At 39.5% G+C, this 17,422-nt stretch overlaps 1 long non-coding RNA gene across 2 annotated transcripts; it reads left to right on the forward strand.

Moving 5' to 3' along the window:
* The first annotated feature begins 3,691 nt into the window (after nucleotides 1-3,691).
* Nucleotides 3,692-16,096, forward strand: LOC148371063 (uncharacterized). 2 transcript variants are annotated; one of them, XR_015849755.1, is made up of 4 exons: nucleotides 3,692-3,784; nucleotides 11,314-11,449; nucleotides 13,237-13,304; nucleotides 14,790-16,096. It is a non-coding gene; the product is annotated as an uncharacterized LOC148371063 (long non-coding RNA). The 2 variants fall into 2 exon arrangements; XR_015849754.1 differs by lacking the exon at nucleotides 13,237-13,304.
* Nucleotides 16,097-17,422: the final 1,326 nt, after the last annotated feature.

Genomic DNA, 17,422 nt, shown 5'->3' on the forward strand with positions numbered 1-17,422 from the left:
TTTCTTTTAAATAGATTAGGTCACATCGATTTGGTTTTGAAACGATCACAATTAAAACGGAACTAATATATAATTTTGCTTTCGATACATTATCTGGTATTTAGTTTTGTCATACTGTATTACTGTAGTTGTATTTTTGTGGTATTTGTGTCGTATTTTTGCAATCGGTTATTTGTTGTAGTTCTGTAGTATTTTTGTAGTATTAATGTAGTTTTATTATGTAGTCTTTTCTTTGTAGGGGTTTGTAGTATTTCCTTAGGTGTGTTTTTTTTGTATTACTGTATTTTTGCAGTATTTCTGTCGTAATACTTCTTTAGTGGTACTTTTGAAGTACTTCTGTAGTAATATTTCTCTCAGTGTTTTTTTTTTTTTTAGAACAAATGTTGTGGTATTTTTGCAATATTTCTGAAGAAGTATTTCAAAGTATTTCCCAAGTAGTATTTTAGTTGTTTTTCTTTGTATTTTTGTAATATTACTTTATTTGAATTGTTCTAGTATTTCTGAGGCTATACTTCTGTCCTAGTATTTTTGTATTGTAGTAGTGTTTTTGTAGTATTTCTATTATTTCTCTTTTCAGAATGAAAGCAAAATTATATATATATATATATATATATATATATATATATATATATATATATATATATAAATATAATCACTAAAAATAATATTTAGTTTTGTAGTCATTTTATAGAATTTTTGTTGTATTTCTGTATTAGTATTTTTCATGGAGACACAGAAAGGGACAAAGTTGGCACCCCCAAAAAACATGTTCTTATCTGAAGTACTTAATTTACTGTTGTCATCATATTTTGACCAGTCTTGTTTGGAGGGCGAGTTGAAATACCTGCCGGGCCGCTTGTGTAAGAGTCGTAATTTGCCCACCCCTGACTCCAAAATGTATTGTGTCACACGACCAAACACAGGTGCCAAAAAGCACAAGGAGGAATAGAAACTGTGCAGACTCAAAGTGACCAAACAGAACCAAATATATTTTTTTCCCTTTTTTTTAATTCTTTAGAACATTTAATTTTGTAGGGGCCTGTAGCACCAAGATGGCAGACATTTATGTCAGCTACCTCTAAGTGAGCCTCATGTTATGTCAAATAAATACAAATTTCTTGACCTACAAGTATTTGTTTTAAAAAATATATATACGAAAGATCAAGTATTTTTTGTATTTAATCTTGGGTTTGTTTTTTTATTAATGAAGTTATTTTTACCACACCCATGAATTATTTGTGTGTATACACAACTAGAAATAAAATTATTGTTCTGTTAACAGATAGTTTTGCCCATTTTAAACACTAATCCTTTAATTTTATCTTTTTTATTTTTATATTTTAAGATATAACCAAAAGGATCTTGTATGGCACGTGGCTTAATGTCTGGTCATGTGAGAAGTATCTCTTATTTTACCAAAATTAGAAAAAAAATGACATTCAAAAACACTGAACTGAATTGAATCGCCCCCAAAAGTGAATCTAATGGAATTAAACTATTATAGATCAAAATCACTTTGCAGTAGTTATACCGATACCCGGTTTAACAATAAATAATGCAGTTTTCCTATGTGTATTATTTTCAAAAGTATATTACTAAAGAAGAAAGAAACTTGCGAGTGGAGGGATCCTGCAACACATGAAAATTATTTCCAAGTGTCTTAACTGAGGAAAACATTTTTCAATGAGTGTCTGCTTTGCATACCTTGTGTTCGTACGGATGCTTGAAATCCTTAAATGCTTGAATTTTAATGTTGTGTTTTCGAGGAATTAAAAGTGCAGATGGCCAGTGAACATTCACTGCTTGCTCTGGATTGTTTGGATGGAGGTACAAACAGTCCTGAATTTCAGACTTTGATGTATCCTAATTTGTCTTTAAAGCAAAGGTGAGTCGATTTTATTTGATATTTAGCTGATACTCCATACTATTTTTGTTTTATACTTTGGCACTTACAATGATCGATTCAATATGGAGGGTAATATTGATTGAATGTTTTAGGGTTCGTGTTAAAATTGGAAACTTGACAACCATATCCCGGGTAAATATAATAGAAAAAAAATCAGAAGGGTAAAAATGCATAAATCAGGGTGCGTACGGGTGCTTGAAATCCTTGAAAATGCTTGAATTTTAATGTTGTGTTTTCAAGGTTTGAGAGGTGCTCTATATTTGGGTGAAGTACTTGTAAATGCTTGAAACCGTTGCCATATTTCTCAAGTTTTCTTAAAAATGACACTAACATTGCTCTCCGGTGGCTTGGCTTTGCCGTTGCGTGTTTTCTTTCTTCGTGGTTAACGGCAGCTGACATTAGTTTGTATGGCATTGTCGTATTAAGCGTCATTGCCACTTATGGCTCACTTACAAAAGGACATGATAACAGAACAAAAAAGACACAAAAATGGTTTCAGGGAACTCTTCAATTTGAAATTGTTGCCCCAGTGATTTGTAAAGCCAACATGAACGTTCCAGCCTCCGTTTCAGGGCCCTCCAACATGTTTCAAACGTCAAGCTACTTTTGTTCCTAATTAATGCAAAGGACACCCAGTTTGAAATGAATTTCTAAAATAGAGATTTAGCTAGATGGCTTGCTCAATGGCTAATAAGGTAGCTAGAAAGGTAAACAGTAAGGAGGGGGGAACCGGAGATTCACATTGACCCAACTAGTGCTGCAACAACGAATCGACAAAATCGTTTAAAAGATGATTGAAAGCGTGATTTATGACCCACCAATAACGTTAAATCAGTGCACACCATTCCATTGTGACGCTGGGATTTGTAGTACCGCTTTAATCCTGCAGAGAGTGCTAAGACAGTTTTTTTTAATCAAAAAGCCTTGTTAACTTTTTTATATACTGTACTACATTTTGCATCATTTACAAACAAAATTGACACGAAAGTTTCAACTCTGTAGTGTTTGACTGTTTCATCATGAAACAAAGCTAACCATTTTCAAAAGAACAGACAGAAATAGAGAGAAAAACAATCTGAAAATAGTATGAAATAAATAAAGTAAAAAGAAAAATCATAAAAATGACATGTTTAATGCTACTCAAGGGGCCAATTCTTGAGCATATATCATTTTCATAATGGCAATTTTTATCATATTCCAAAATTTAACCCACACAAACAAATGTGTTGACAATATTTTGAAAATTGGGTTTGTTTACATGTTTGATTTTTTTTTTATAGATAAAAAAAATTACACAAATTGAAACATATTCCTTTTTCTTTTTTGTTGTGCATGATAAGTCCAAATATAATATGATCTTTGGATAAGGTGGTATCTTACATATTTGCAGGTGTATAGCATACATTTATAAGCATTTTTTTATTATCAAGATAATTGACAAACTCTTATATTTTTTATTGTTTTACATCTGAATATTTTGAATAAATTGAAGGAAAATTAGAAACCCGATTCATCGATGAATCGAAAACATAATCGACCTATTCATCAATTATGAGATTAATCATTAGTTGCAGCCCGAGACCCAACAATGAGCTATTTTCTGAACAAATTCACAGGCACTTTAACTGCTCTTAGGGGACCACACCACCACATTGGAGACCCTTCCTTTATTGCATCATGATCCTGTCTTGGCCCTGTGATGATTTTATGAGGGGAAGCTGTACTTTGTGATGTTTCCTTTGTCGCTTTGTGACAATCGTCACACACTATGTGGCATTCATCTACCCGTCAAGCCTTACTTTACATTCTAGTTGCTCATTATGCTACAGTGAGAATAACAGCCAAGGGTAGGAAACTTCAAAAATTGGAAATACTGTAGTAAGTACCTCCTTCATACTTATCAACATCAGCCAATTCCTATCCTTATTTATGATTGTGACTCCCCGTATTAAGCGACGATAAATCTTACAAACACAACACTTTACCTATTTAGCAAGATAAACTGTGTTGAATACAAACGAAAAGAATAGTCTTTATTGTCATTAATATTACCGTTGTAAACTTTATATGCGACTATAGTAGACATGGCACTCCAGGATAAAGGCGTTATAAAGACTTAAGGAGAAAAATAAGAAAAGATTGTCAGAATAAATGGGCAAAAATATTTGCAACATAGTGCTAAGGACAGATTTTCACGCCATTTATGTTTTATTGGGGTAACACGATAATACGTAGTAATTGTTACGTAAACATATTTATAAACATATTTACTTATTACAGAATTACCCTGGTGTGCCGTGTCTCATCTTGTTGTATACCATGTTTAAAGTCTTGATATCAATGACAATAAAGAATATTCTATTATATTCTACTGTACTCTACCCTACCCTACCCTACTCTTCTCTATTATTGTTTTTGAGTCAAATATTGTGTGAGGCTCCTGCAAATTAATGATCCAAGCGATTTAATTTCAGATTGGATTTTTGAAACCCAATTATTACGTAACTCTCTGAATGCCAGAGACAAATTTTCAAGTCATTTAGGTCTTTTTGGGGTAATATGTAATGTTTTATTTGAATTCTTCCTTATATCAGACAAGTACAATTATTATTATTTTTTCTGATTTTGGGTTTAGGTCATAATAGAAGGTACTTTCTTGGCCATTGAAAATTTGGTTCAACTCTACTCGCATACTTTACCTTTCAAAATGTTTGGCAGAGTTATAAGAGTAAGACAGGTTATAAGAATAGAATTAAAACAAAGTGAATTTGTGCAAACAAGTTTATTTCATCTCCCAAAGAAACAAGACAAACAACTATTTTAGCATCTTTCTCAGTTTTGAAGTAAATTTAGTGTCGCTTAATTATACGTAGCATTGCAGGATTTCGCAATCTTCGTCTTCCGTTAGTAATCAGACGTCGTTGTCTGCTACCAGCGACCGAGACGGTCCGGATTACAGCTGAAATAGGCAAGATGAGCGCAGTTTTACCACGCACACGCCAGCAAACAGAAAAAAATTAAGAGAGTAATCAACACGTCCCAAAATATCAGCAGCTGCTCTTTGCCCAGTCTAGAAGACGTTGCCAGCTTGCAATACCATAGCAGAGTCATTAACATTATGAAATACCCACGCCGGCCATCACCTCTTTGACCCACCCTTAACAGACGCACGAAACTGAGAAAGAATATCTTGTGAATTTTTTTTCACCTACTCTTGTTGCTAAAGGAAACTGAAAAAATTTTTTTACTATGACACGAAACTGAATCTATATACCTTGTGAATTATATTGGGTTTTTGAAAATACTGCTGCTAAATATTATTGCACTTATTTTCATTGCACTTTTGTTACAATGCATATTCATAGGACTATTATTATTATAACTTAGGCCAGTTTTCTAAGCACTATGTTGTAATTACTTCATACCTATTCATCACGATAGTCATATCATTTTTCTCTTCATAGTCTATATTACATGTTTTACCCAGGAGTGCCATGTCTTATCTAATTGCATTGCGCTGCAAGAGTATTTGCTCTATACCCAGATTATTTAGCAAACTTTTCGTATTATGGTTCTTATTTTATAAAATTTGCACCTTTTATTGTCATGGTTGCCATGGCGCCCACTTGGCTACGCGCGTGTGTGTCACGGTTGCAGTGGTGCCCAATTGGCCCTGCCTCTGTGTATTACAGTTGCCATGGTTCCCAATTGGCTCCGCCCGTGTTGTGCCAGCTGCGGCTCGTTTGGAGATTGACTTTCTGTGTATATAAAGCTCAGCGCTCTCTTGCTTCAGAGTCAGCCCGTCAACAAACTTCTGCCCCACAAGACGAGGGTTCTGTCCTGTTTTCCTGTGATATCTGCAGTCCGGTATGGTTCCCGTTTATTTTTTTGTACTGTTTAATTTCGGGTTCCAATTTTGTTTTCCGTCTATTCTTGTCCTGTTGGTTAGTTTCTCCAGTTTTGGTTCCCGTCTAGCTTCTCCCGTTTGATTTTGTTACCCTGATTCGTTATCGATCTCGTCGGTCTCTGGCGCGCTGTCCTTCCACGCCAGACCGGCTTCCTAACGTGCATGACTCCCCATTTCCCATAAAATAAAAAGCTTGTGTGAGAACGTCACGCGATTGGGTCCTGTATCTGTTCTGGTTCTGACATTTATAGTCATCTGTTGTCCTTATTACACTATTTTAGCCGTTTTCTAGCAAAATAGGAAAAATAGTACCATCTTCTTTATCAAAGGAGTTCATTTTAATGATTACATTTTTTACTTTTATTGTCTCCTAATTTTATTTCTAGTATATATTTAGTATATTTTTTCACTCACATTTTCTCGTAATATATGAATATTAGTTTAAAATATTAATATTAGTTTAAAAAAAAAACAATTTTACTTACTATCCATGCATTAGCTGCACCGCTTATCCTCATTAGGGTCGCGGGGGTGCTGGAGCCCATCCCAGCTGTCTTCTGGCAGTGGGCAGGGACACCCTGAACTGGTTGCCAGCCAGTCGCAGGGCAGTCAACTCATTCGCTCATTCACACCTAGGGACAATTTGGACTGGCCAATAAATTGACATGCATGTCTTTGAAATGTGGGAGGAAACCGGAGTACCCGGAGGAAACCCACGCACACACGGGAAGAACATGCAAACCTCACACAGGGGGTTCGAACCCATGAACTCAGAATTGTGCTGTTACTTACTATACTTTTTTAAAATACGTTTTTCTAATAATATAAAAAAAAAATGTGTAAAATCTTCTGATATGGGGGGTGGAGGACATTTTTGATTATTTGCACATTCATTTTCTCATCTCATCACATTAGCTGCACCGCTTATCCTCAGTAAGGTCGCGGGCACATTCATTTTAAGAATCGATAAGTTTGTTGCGATTGGACGAGTACAACTGATATTTTGTGGGATGATAATTCCTTATTTTGATTCACTGTTTTTCTGAATCTCGGCTAAAAACACTCTAATATTCGCTAGCTTATGAATGATGTTGTCCTCAGGAAGGTGTCAACTGGACATTCTGTTATTACCTATATTTCATGTTGATGATGTGTGTTATCAGCAATTTGAGAGTTTTCGTGATAAAGGGCTGTACACATAAACTTGACTTAACGTCTACACAATTTGAAATGATCAAAAAACTTACTGGGATAATATTTACGTTGAAAGGTAAAGCGTTTGTACGTTTGCCTGTTGAGTCAGGTTTAAAGTTTACATCTCTTGACCTGTCAAATGCTTCCTTAAGGATAATCCATTCCGCTCCCTCAGATCATCCTCCCTATCTATACCCACTGCCCGACTCAGCTCCATTGGGAGCAGAGCTTTCAGCCGCTCTGCCCCCAGCTCTGGAACTCATTGGCACTTGACCCCTGGAATTCCGCCACCCTGTCCAGCTTCAAGTCCGGAATCAAAACCCTCTTCAGATTAGTCTTTTCTTGACCATCTGCCTCACGTACCAGCCCCGTTTAACTCTACTGTGTTTTTATTTGCTATTGATTACTTGCTCGTTTTAATCTTGATTTTCTTTGTACATCGAACTCGGGTCTCCTGAAAAGCACTTGGAAGTAGAATGTATTATTCTTGGTATTAATCTTCGTGTAGTGTGAAACAAGCTTGACGCCAACAAAAGACGAACGGAGTAAGGAGTATCAGGAGGCTGAGGGATCTAGAGAGGAGTGCTGTGGAGAGGGCGGTGGAACACAGCAGACGTGGAGGAAAAGGAAGTGGGGAATTGATGGAGCAGAAAGCTAGGTTACTCCCGCTGCGTGTGCTCGCACGTGGCTGAATGGCAGCCTTTGGCAGTAAATGAAACTGTTTATCAGATCAATATGGCCATCATCTCTCAGATGACTGCGGCCTCGGATGAGGGACAATAATAAATCACAGGCAAATACGGGGGACACTGATCCATGGAGCAGGCTTGCACTCGGCTCGGTTCTGCACTCCTTAGTCTGCAGGTTCGAACTCTGTGCTTTGGTGCAGCGTAAATAGTCTTGTCACTACCGTAATCCCTCGTTTTTCGAGGGGGGACGTTTTCCCAAAACGTCCTGAAGTAGTCAAAACCCGTAAATAGAAACCTTTTCAGTATTTGTTTTTTTGATACTCTAACCATACATTGAAACCCAAAAAACATACCCAATTTACAGGTTTCAGGTATTTGTTTAACAAATAAAAGTAATGCACTTTTTTTTCTTTTATAAATAACTTCTTCACTGCCAAATTATAATTTGAAAACTATTTTTCTGCAGGTTGGCTATTGGAACAAGGGGCGGAAAGTATTTCAGAACACTACAATTTTATTTCACATGATACTTTATCACCATCATAGGGACGTTATGGAAAACTGTGTTTACCTTCTTTTAGGCAGGGCAAAAATGTCCAAAATGTTCAATTGCCATATTGTACCCCCCCCAAAAAAACAAAAACCGAATATGTCTGGAGCTGCAAACAATGAAAGAAAAATGTCCCAGTGTTGCTGAGCCAATAGAAGATTGGATTCGGCTGCTTGGAGTGGTTTGTGGTCAGGAGCTGCAGTATCCAATGTGGCTGCCAGAGGGAGTTAAAGACCCCACAAAAGCAGAGGTTAGTATTTATTGGGATACCCTGACACAAAACCTAGCTAAGGACAATTACAAAGGCCAACTGTGTAAACTTTCACAAAAATCAATTCAGTCATTTTGGAGCCTATAAGTCACATACAAATACACACAGAGACCCCCACACACTGGGATTTATAAGGTATTTTAGATAGATGAGATTTAGATAAATAAGGAAGGGAACCTGTATTGTGTGTATCTGAAATTATTGGAAAACTAACCATGTGCCCTGTTCAAAACTTTATGAATGTGTCCTGTTTGTCCTCCCAAAGAAACCATCTATTTTTCCATCGTCAAACATTATTGAAAAAGCGGCAGAGGAGCTAGGGAGCACCAAAGAGCCTTATACAGCTCCAGAGCAAGTTTAGTGGGTCGATAAGCCCAACTTTGTTGGCGATAGAATGCATCTTTGTCTGCCTTTTGGCTCGGGCCACCGATGCTTTTGTTGGTCCGGAGCGTTTTGTTGACACGATGAAACTTGGATTTGAAAAATATTTGTGCATATGTAATATAGGTCCGTCAAGCTGTTTCACGTTCGTGTGTCTGGGTCTGTGTAATCAGTCCATTGTATCCGATGACATTGCTTGCTTTGAACACGGGCAAGGCTTTTTTGTTTTTGACATCGATGTCACTTCGTGTGGCTACACAGGCTGATTTTGAAGCCTTTAACAATGAAGAAGGCATGTCCTGATGTTTGAGAGATGATGAGAGTGGTTGATTTCTGCTTTGTGTTGCCATCCTCCCTTGTATGAAAATGTTTATTACATCAGTTGCTTTTCTTCAGGTGTCTCTCCAGGCTGGTCTGCTCGGTTCTCAAGGTGCCCAGGTTCCTTGTAACTTCATTTCTGGCCACCAGAAGCTCTCTTTGATGCGGTTAATTGTCCATAAAGGACTTGGCGTAAGAGACGGTAGCCAGCCATGCGGATGGTGCGACCAACCCAGTGCAGATGTTTTTTGGGCCAGAGCTGCTTCCATGCGAATGATGCCGGTTTCTGTTAGAATGTGCGTGTGGGGGATTCAGTCTTCCCAGGTCAGGTTGAGAATTTTTTGAAGACATCTGATATGGTTATTTCCAGGCTTGTTATATGGCGTCTGTATACTGTCCATGTTTCTGCCCCATACACCATGGTGGAGACACAGACTGTATTATAGACTGCAACTTTAGTGGTGGTTTTCAGGTTGCGGTTGCCGACGTACGTGTGCAACTCAGACAGCAACGTCATTGATACACACGCGGGGCGAAGGTTTAGCCAATTAGAATGCTGACCACAATTCACGGTAAAAATTCGTATAGTAGCGAAACCGTGATACCTAAACTGCGATACAGCAAGAGATTACTGTATTTGTCTTGTGCTACACATCCAATTGTAGCCTGTGTCCTCATTAGCTTCCCTCAAACGTCCAAACTCCTCAACTGTACGACGGCCATCTGCTCCCGCCCTGAATAATGTAACCCAGCGATATCAGCCTGAAGACTCGGGAAACCAAAATAGCGTCACCAGCGCCGATAAATATAGAAGGTAATTAAATCGGCAGCGGGAGAGAGGCTGAGAAAAGCCAGGAAAGAGGGAGGTCTGTTTTCAAGGAGGTAGATGGAGTCACTGTCACCGATACGAATCGTTTGCTTTTACCTTTGCGGATGTTCTTTTTTTTTTTTGTGGTAACTTTGGGTTGGATTTACAAAGCTTGCCAAATAGTTTTGCTCAGAAAAATGTGTTTTCACTCTAAATAGACCATTGTTGTTAGTGCATGTTGGCTGTTTGCTCTTTCAAGATTGCAATCTGGCACTAAAAGCGAACAACTGACGTTTGTCGTTTGTGACATTTAATTTTGAATACGTTTGTCAGGCACAGCCTGGAATATCACCAACGCTCTCAGCAAAATCTATGTGTAATAAAATGTACAACGTGCTCTTTAAATGTTCATGCGTCACTGAGCTATTGCCATGATATGCAAGGTCTGCTTTGCAAATTTTGCAAGAAGTCTTTTTATCCAGGCCAAAATGCTCCCAAATGTTTAGGTATACGTAGTTTGATGTTGACTGCTGTTACCGCTTGAGACGGACGTTATTGCGCATGAGTGACTTATGTAAAGATGCCTCTCTCTATTGGAACATCGTGTCTGGCGAGAATAGTGAACAATGAAATTCATTAACTATTCCTTTTCTCAATTTTTTGTCTACAATGACGACTATTCGTTGCAGTCCTAGGTGTGACAAAACGCCCAAAGCCCCCCACATACAGTATAACCATCCTGCACTTTCTCTATGCAGTGTCTTCCTGTCTCTTTGTCATGTCTCGCCAATGACTACTACTTCCTCCATCACACCCACACAGACAATGCCATCTTGAACAACGTCTGCCTGACACACAAAGGCGCAGAAAAAAAAAATCAACTCTCGTTTGCACACACTGCTGTAAACGCAATCAGTCACGCAGGTTGCGAGCGACGTGTATTTCCTTGATGCGCACAAAAGACTCACATTTTTTTTCCTCCCCACGCGCATTGTCTGCCATACTCACACAGAAAACGATCACGTGTACCTATAGGCACGGCGCCGCACTACTCTCTGTCTTGGAATTTTACATTTTGACGAAGGAGGAAGCGCGTAGACCAATCACAGCGGCGGTAGGTGGGAGAGACCATCTCCGTACAGACAGAGCGGGCTGTTCCAGGGCAGCCGAGCGGGAGTCACAAGGGCTCTGTCGGCCTGGCCCGCTCCACCGCATCCCCTCTAGGCAGATGGTATGATCTGACAGGCCAGACAAAACCCCCTCCTCTCTGTCTCCCCATCTCCTGTCAGTGCTAGGGTGTAGCTGCTGAGCTCATACACCAGAGCAGGGAAGCAGGGAAGCCACGTCAGGTGTCAGCACCCTGCCGGTCTCGAGTCCAGGCAGCAGAATCCGAACCGCAACAGCACACTTCTCCCTCAATTCTAGGTGAGTCTGAGCACAATTTTACACTTTTGACACTTGCCATGTTATAAAAAACACATGGCTTCACAATGAAATATACACATGTATATTACACAGGTGTGCAGGTAACTGTGGATTGATGAATATCACAATTGCAACCTCCAAGGTGTGCGCATGAACGTGTGATTGGTGTCATCCGTATACGTGGAGTGTGTGCATCTGTGTGCGTGTCGACACACATTATCTCCCACAGTATAGACAGACAAAGGGTCCCCTCAGTTTGACGCTGTGCACGCAGCCGCCGCTGGGAGGGAAACTTTCTCCTCCCTCCCCACCCATCACCAACCACCGGTAATCAGAATGGAAGAGGGGTTATGAGGACAAAGTCACGACACCCCTGCATATACCCCCCCCCCCCCCCCCCCCCAAAAAAAAAAAAAACGACCTAATCTCCATTTAACACTTCTGACTCAGGAGATAGTAAAGACGATGATGATGTAGGTATAAAGGAAGGTGGGGGCGGCGAGTGCACTCTGAGGACACGCCGGTCGCTTTGTCGGTCATGACAGGAGGACTACTGTCATGTCTGATGGACGTGTCAGGGAAAACGAGGTTGAATTGCGAACCTAACCCGTGAAATGAGGGGAAGGGGGGAAGTTGGGTGGGGTGGTCATCTGCCACGCACATGACTCTTGTTCGAGCAAGCGCAAGCGTGCATCGAAAAAACCACGACTGCACCCATCGCCATCGCTGACCCAGACAAAGGCGGCAATCATATGTGCAGTCTCATGGTGAATATGCAGCCGGCATCTAATGGGGGGGGTTATTGTATCCACCGTATCCACCGTCCACATGTATGAAGGGGCGTCAACGCACACAACATGCCATCCGCACGTAAAGATGCCATGTGCGCATTGCACCGCATGTGAAAACCCTCCTCCACCATCCCTGTTTGCTCTTTACCCGACGCCCTTATTCAACCCGTGGCAGTTTCCACGGCTCGCCGCCTTACTCGTAGGCGTCTCGTTTACGTTACGCAAACCGTTGATCCCTTACCTTAACCTCCCCCATCCAATTCGTTTGCATCCAGCGCCCACCCTCCCGCATCTGTTTGTCAACCACTAGAAAATATGTCATCTTATCCTTAAGTGGCCTTTATCAATCCCCTGTCCAGGTGAAGGAGGATATTATTGTACAATGGTACCCCTAAACACGAGAATTTTGGCATAATCAGCAAGCAAGATTATACAAAGGAAAATCCAGTTCTCGAGCAGTCCCACAGGCTACCACTAGAGACGTCCCGTGACTGCTCACTGCCGGCATCAGCTCGTCGAACATGCACATGCAAACTACTACAGGCCAAAATAAGAAATAATAAAAAGTGCTGTAAAAAATGTGTGTGTATACATTCACGTAGCGTTACAGTGCTTAGGTATCATTAACAGTCCCTGGATCTCAAACCTCTCAACCTCCACCAATTGCTCTCTTTAATAATAATTGCAAATCCTCTTTATTAAGCGATAATAAACCTCACACACACACAACGGGGCCCCTATATACTCACACCAAGACAGGCTATGTAGAATACCAGGACAATATTAGTCATCTACGATTATTTTTTCATCTGCTACCAGTGCGCAAGAAGATCCGGATTAGAGACGAAATGGGCAAGACAAGATTGTTCTTTCTTTCTTTGATTTCTTTCTTCCGATAGAAATTGTTATACGATGTACACAATGTAAAATGATCAAAAATGTATAAAATACCTAGAAAACGTATAAATTGATAGGTATGTGATCTCTGTCACTCAGACCTGCAAAAGCCCCCGCCCATTCTTTTGCACCACACGCAAACCTTGGTTAAGGCGACTGCCTCCGGGGTAAGTGTTCATCATGAACTTGCATTTTATTCCGTTAGTATCTTGCATACAGTATGTCATTACTGTATTTTGTGTACTTGATTTCTATTTGAAAGCATTTTTAGTGATCCAAAAGATGCTTTGAGTTCTCTTTCTGCCATTGGGAGGTCTCAATTGGGCCAACTACTTTCTATTAATTTCTTATTTAGGCTACGTGCACGATCCTGGAACAAAGAAGCTTTCGTGAAGAGCTATAACTATATCTTTTAGAGAAGGCGTGTGGAATAAGAGTCAGTAGAACCTTTATTTAAAAATCCTTTTACGAGATCGTATAAAGCATCTTTGCCATATAATCGCTGCGGCCGCCATCGTAAATTCGAACAATGACGGGGAGTTGTCAATCATCTGGAGCGGCATCTCTACTGCTACATATTGATCCGAGTCGACGTTTATTGCTCCCCGTAGTGTGCGTGTGTGAGATTTATACATTATACAAGGGTCATTTACCATCTTAGCCCCCCACAAATGCACGTGTACGCAGCGAGAGCAGTGCTGGCTCTTTGTGTTAAAAACGGTGGCTTTGTAATCACAAGCTGTACATTTCTCATTAGGCGTTTTACTCCGTTTCCTTTCTCATCAACCCCCTTTTTCCATAAGTGAGTGCTGTCAATCAGTTGCGCGTAAACCCCCCAGCCCACACCCCTCTCGGCCTTGCATTTCTCTCCATGTTGCGTATATATCCATATCTGGCCAAGTGGAGTTCGCGCGTAGCTGCACGCATGCGTGCTCCTTTTCAGCATCGTTTTTGGGCAAAATGCGCGCTTGCAGAAACGTCAATTACGCTTAGATGGCGGCTTGCAAAATGGCTGCCGAGCCCACGCGCTTCCCGTGATGGCCGACAAAGCATGCGGGTCTGGGGGTGAGGCCTGTGCGGCAAGCATAATCCAGATTTTTTTTTTTTTAATTTATGCTGGTGTCAAACTCTTTTTACCAATGACCACATCAGCATAATGGCTGTCCTCAAAGGGCCAGATTGAACTCACGAATGTAAGTAAATGTAAACGGCTGTAATGTAAAATACATGAAATTACTCCTAAGTGACGATTTCAGTTGTGTAGAAAACATGTGTTTGCTCGCTACTTACATAAATCCTTTTACATTGTGTCAGCTTATAAAAACCCACAGAACTTTATATATATTTCATCTTTGGGCAATTTGTTGCTTTTCCTAAAAGCAAGCTTTAGCGTATTTAGCTCCGTAAAATGACATGGCGGGCTACATTTGTCCCTTGGGCCTTGAGTTTGACAAACATGGTCCAGAGTTTGCAGTCTGCGCTAATCCATAATTACAGACATTAACGCACACAAGAACGTTAGTCATTACGGCGGAACAATTGTCGATTGTTCCTCTCGGAAACCATGAAAAGATACATTTAGAAGAGCGCACCCGTCTGCGTATTTACAAGAGACCGGTTCTAGAAAAGCTGATGGTGTTGTTTCTCTACAGTTGTCCGCCTCGTCGAGCCAAGCAGCCCGTGCGCCAGCCCACTCCGGCCCACCCTACGCTACCCTGCCCTGCCCTGCAGCTGGCATCCTGCAGGAGTCATCAGGGTTAGTGCTCGGCTGGCACCCCCTCCTGTGTCCGAATCAGCAAGGCAGGAGCTTGCAAATTTATAGGCGTGTGCTCAAACATCAGGCCAAACGATCCATTTTGCATACAAGAATGGTGTGGTGCATTTGCTTTCAGAAAAATGAAAAGAAAAAGATGTCACTAAAGGCAATAGTTAAATATATTTTATGATACCGAGGCAGAAACTACTTTTTCTTTAAGGGTTGAACTCTTCTTATTCAAGGCCATGACAGAAATAGACGTCAAATCTGTAGTTTCCATTTCTTTATCCCGATATTCTATTTGTTTTATTTTTCTCTTCTAATTCCTGATTACGCGTTTATCCCGGAGTGACATGTCTAATCTTGTCTACTAAGATCTCTATGTTGTAATCAATGACATTTCTAATTTAAAAGTAGGTTTACGGCTATTAAAATGCAGACATTTTCTTTAGTTTTTGCTTTTGCTTTTCCTTTGTTAATTTGTATTTCTGATCAAATATTTTTGTTACCCGAAATGTATCTTTAAACCTAACTTTAAAAATATATATAATACCTAGAATAAACCACATCAGATAATTGTGTTCGTTTTACAGTTTTATTTTCTCAATTTACCAGTATACAATTACTGTATTTACCAATATACTTTATATTTATATATATATATATATATATATATATATATTTAATGTACTGTATGGGAAAATAATAATGATACTTATCTTTCATTTAAGAAGACTTAGTGCAAATACAATACAATGCAAATACAATTTTTTTCTGGCTTTAATCATTTTCAACCTGTATTTCTAATTAAAAATTGTATCTGAAATATATCTTTTCATTTTTAGTAAGCTTTACCCTCTTTTGAAAAATAAAAGCAATTCCTAGAATGAACAATATCAGATTTTTGTGCTCACTTTACTGCTTTTCAATTCGCTAGAACAATAAGTTTGAATATAGTAAAATACAAATAATATTTTAAAAACGTCTACTCTTCCTAATCTGTATTTTCCCTTTGAGTGTGCTTATTGTGAATAACATAAGATATTTTTTTCGGTGTTGAATTGTTTTTGCTTTTTTTGAGTTTTATTTCTAATCAAATACAAATATTGTACTTGAATCATATTTTTGAATTTCTAGTATATGTAACTTTATTTTCAGATACCAGTAGCTATAATAAAGATCATCAGATCATTTTGCTCCTTTTACAGCTTAAAGTTCTCAATTTACTAGAACAATGAGTTAAAAAATGGAAAATACAAATCATTCTTTAGAAACGACTATTTATATGATCTTTGTAAAAAGTCACCTCTCTGTCGTTACTAATTACTACTACTAATACTACTACTAATACTTAGTGGCAATGTCACGAGCCAGGACAGGAAACAGGAATGAGAACCCAATCGCGTAACGTTAGGAGGAATGCGCGCACACTCGATCCAGGGATAGATGGTCGCGCAAGTAGATTGAAATCAGAACTAAGGAGTGGGCAAAAATCAAACAGATTGGGCCGAAAATAAAACAGGATCAAAACACAGGCAAATTCACAGGACTTGTCATATCACACAGAGTCTAGCAGGAGTTTCGCAGACGCTCTGACACCAGGCAACTCGCAAGACTGCGTTTAGGTAGTCCGGCAACAATCTGTCAAAGCATTTCAGCTGGTGTCAGTGGGTGGGGCCAATTGGGCGCCCTGGCAACCGTGACAGAACCTGGCGCCACACGGTGGGGTCCAATTGGGCGCCATGGCAACCATGACAAGCTATATCTAAAAAAGCTATATCAAATCATTTATTAGCACAATAAGTTGAAATATAGTAAACCAACCTTGATCTATGATTTTTGAAGTCTTCATTCCGTCATTACTGATTTTAAGGGTTACGTTTCTTATTTTACTTGATCTTTTACTTGGAAAAACGTGAGACCAGAGACAAATTTTCTTTTCATTCATTCTTGTATTTCTGGAATAATTTGAGACGATCGCACAATACAATTGACAAATAAATCTTATTAGTTTACACCAGGGGTCTCCAACCTTTTTCAAGCTGAGAGCTTTATTTTGTTACGAATTTAGCACCCAGTTTAATATGCATTTGTAATATCACAACATATTACTTACTATGTCGTTACTATGTTATTACCAAGTTCATGATTGAAAATAGGGTGAAATATTCTCAGTCAACCACTAAAAGATGTACGAGAAAACTACACCGACCCATCAAGCTATTTTCAGCTGTCCTTAGGAGGCACCCCAGTGCCCACGTTGAAGACCCCTGTTCCACACGCATTTCCCTGTTAGCAATTTTTCGTATAATTCCAATATTTCGTGTTTGAGGATTTTGCGCAGCTCATTCGGGGTGAGACACTGCAGAGGAAAATTAATCCCGCACAGCTCAGAGTAAATGACTGTCGGTCTTATCGGGACCGTGTGGGCGTGCGCGTGGGAAAATGGGCACGGACGTCAAAGTCTATCCTCGCCTCGAATGCGTCAGACAGCCGGTTTCATCAACTTGTGTTATTGAAAACACAAGA

The sequence above is a fragment of the Urocampus carinirostris genome, chromosome 2 (genome assembly GCF_059441175.1).
Source record: "Urocampus carinirostris isolate Australia breed hairy pipefish chromosome 2, RoL_Ucar_1.0, whole genome shotgun sequence".
Classification (NCBI taxonomy): Eukaryota; Metazoa; Chordata; class Actinopteri; order Syngnathiformes; family Syngnathidae; genus Urocampus; species Urocampus carinirostris.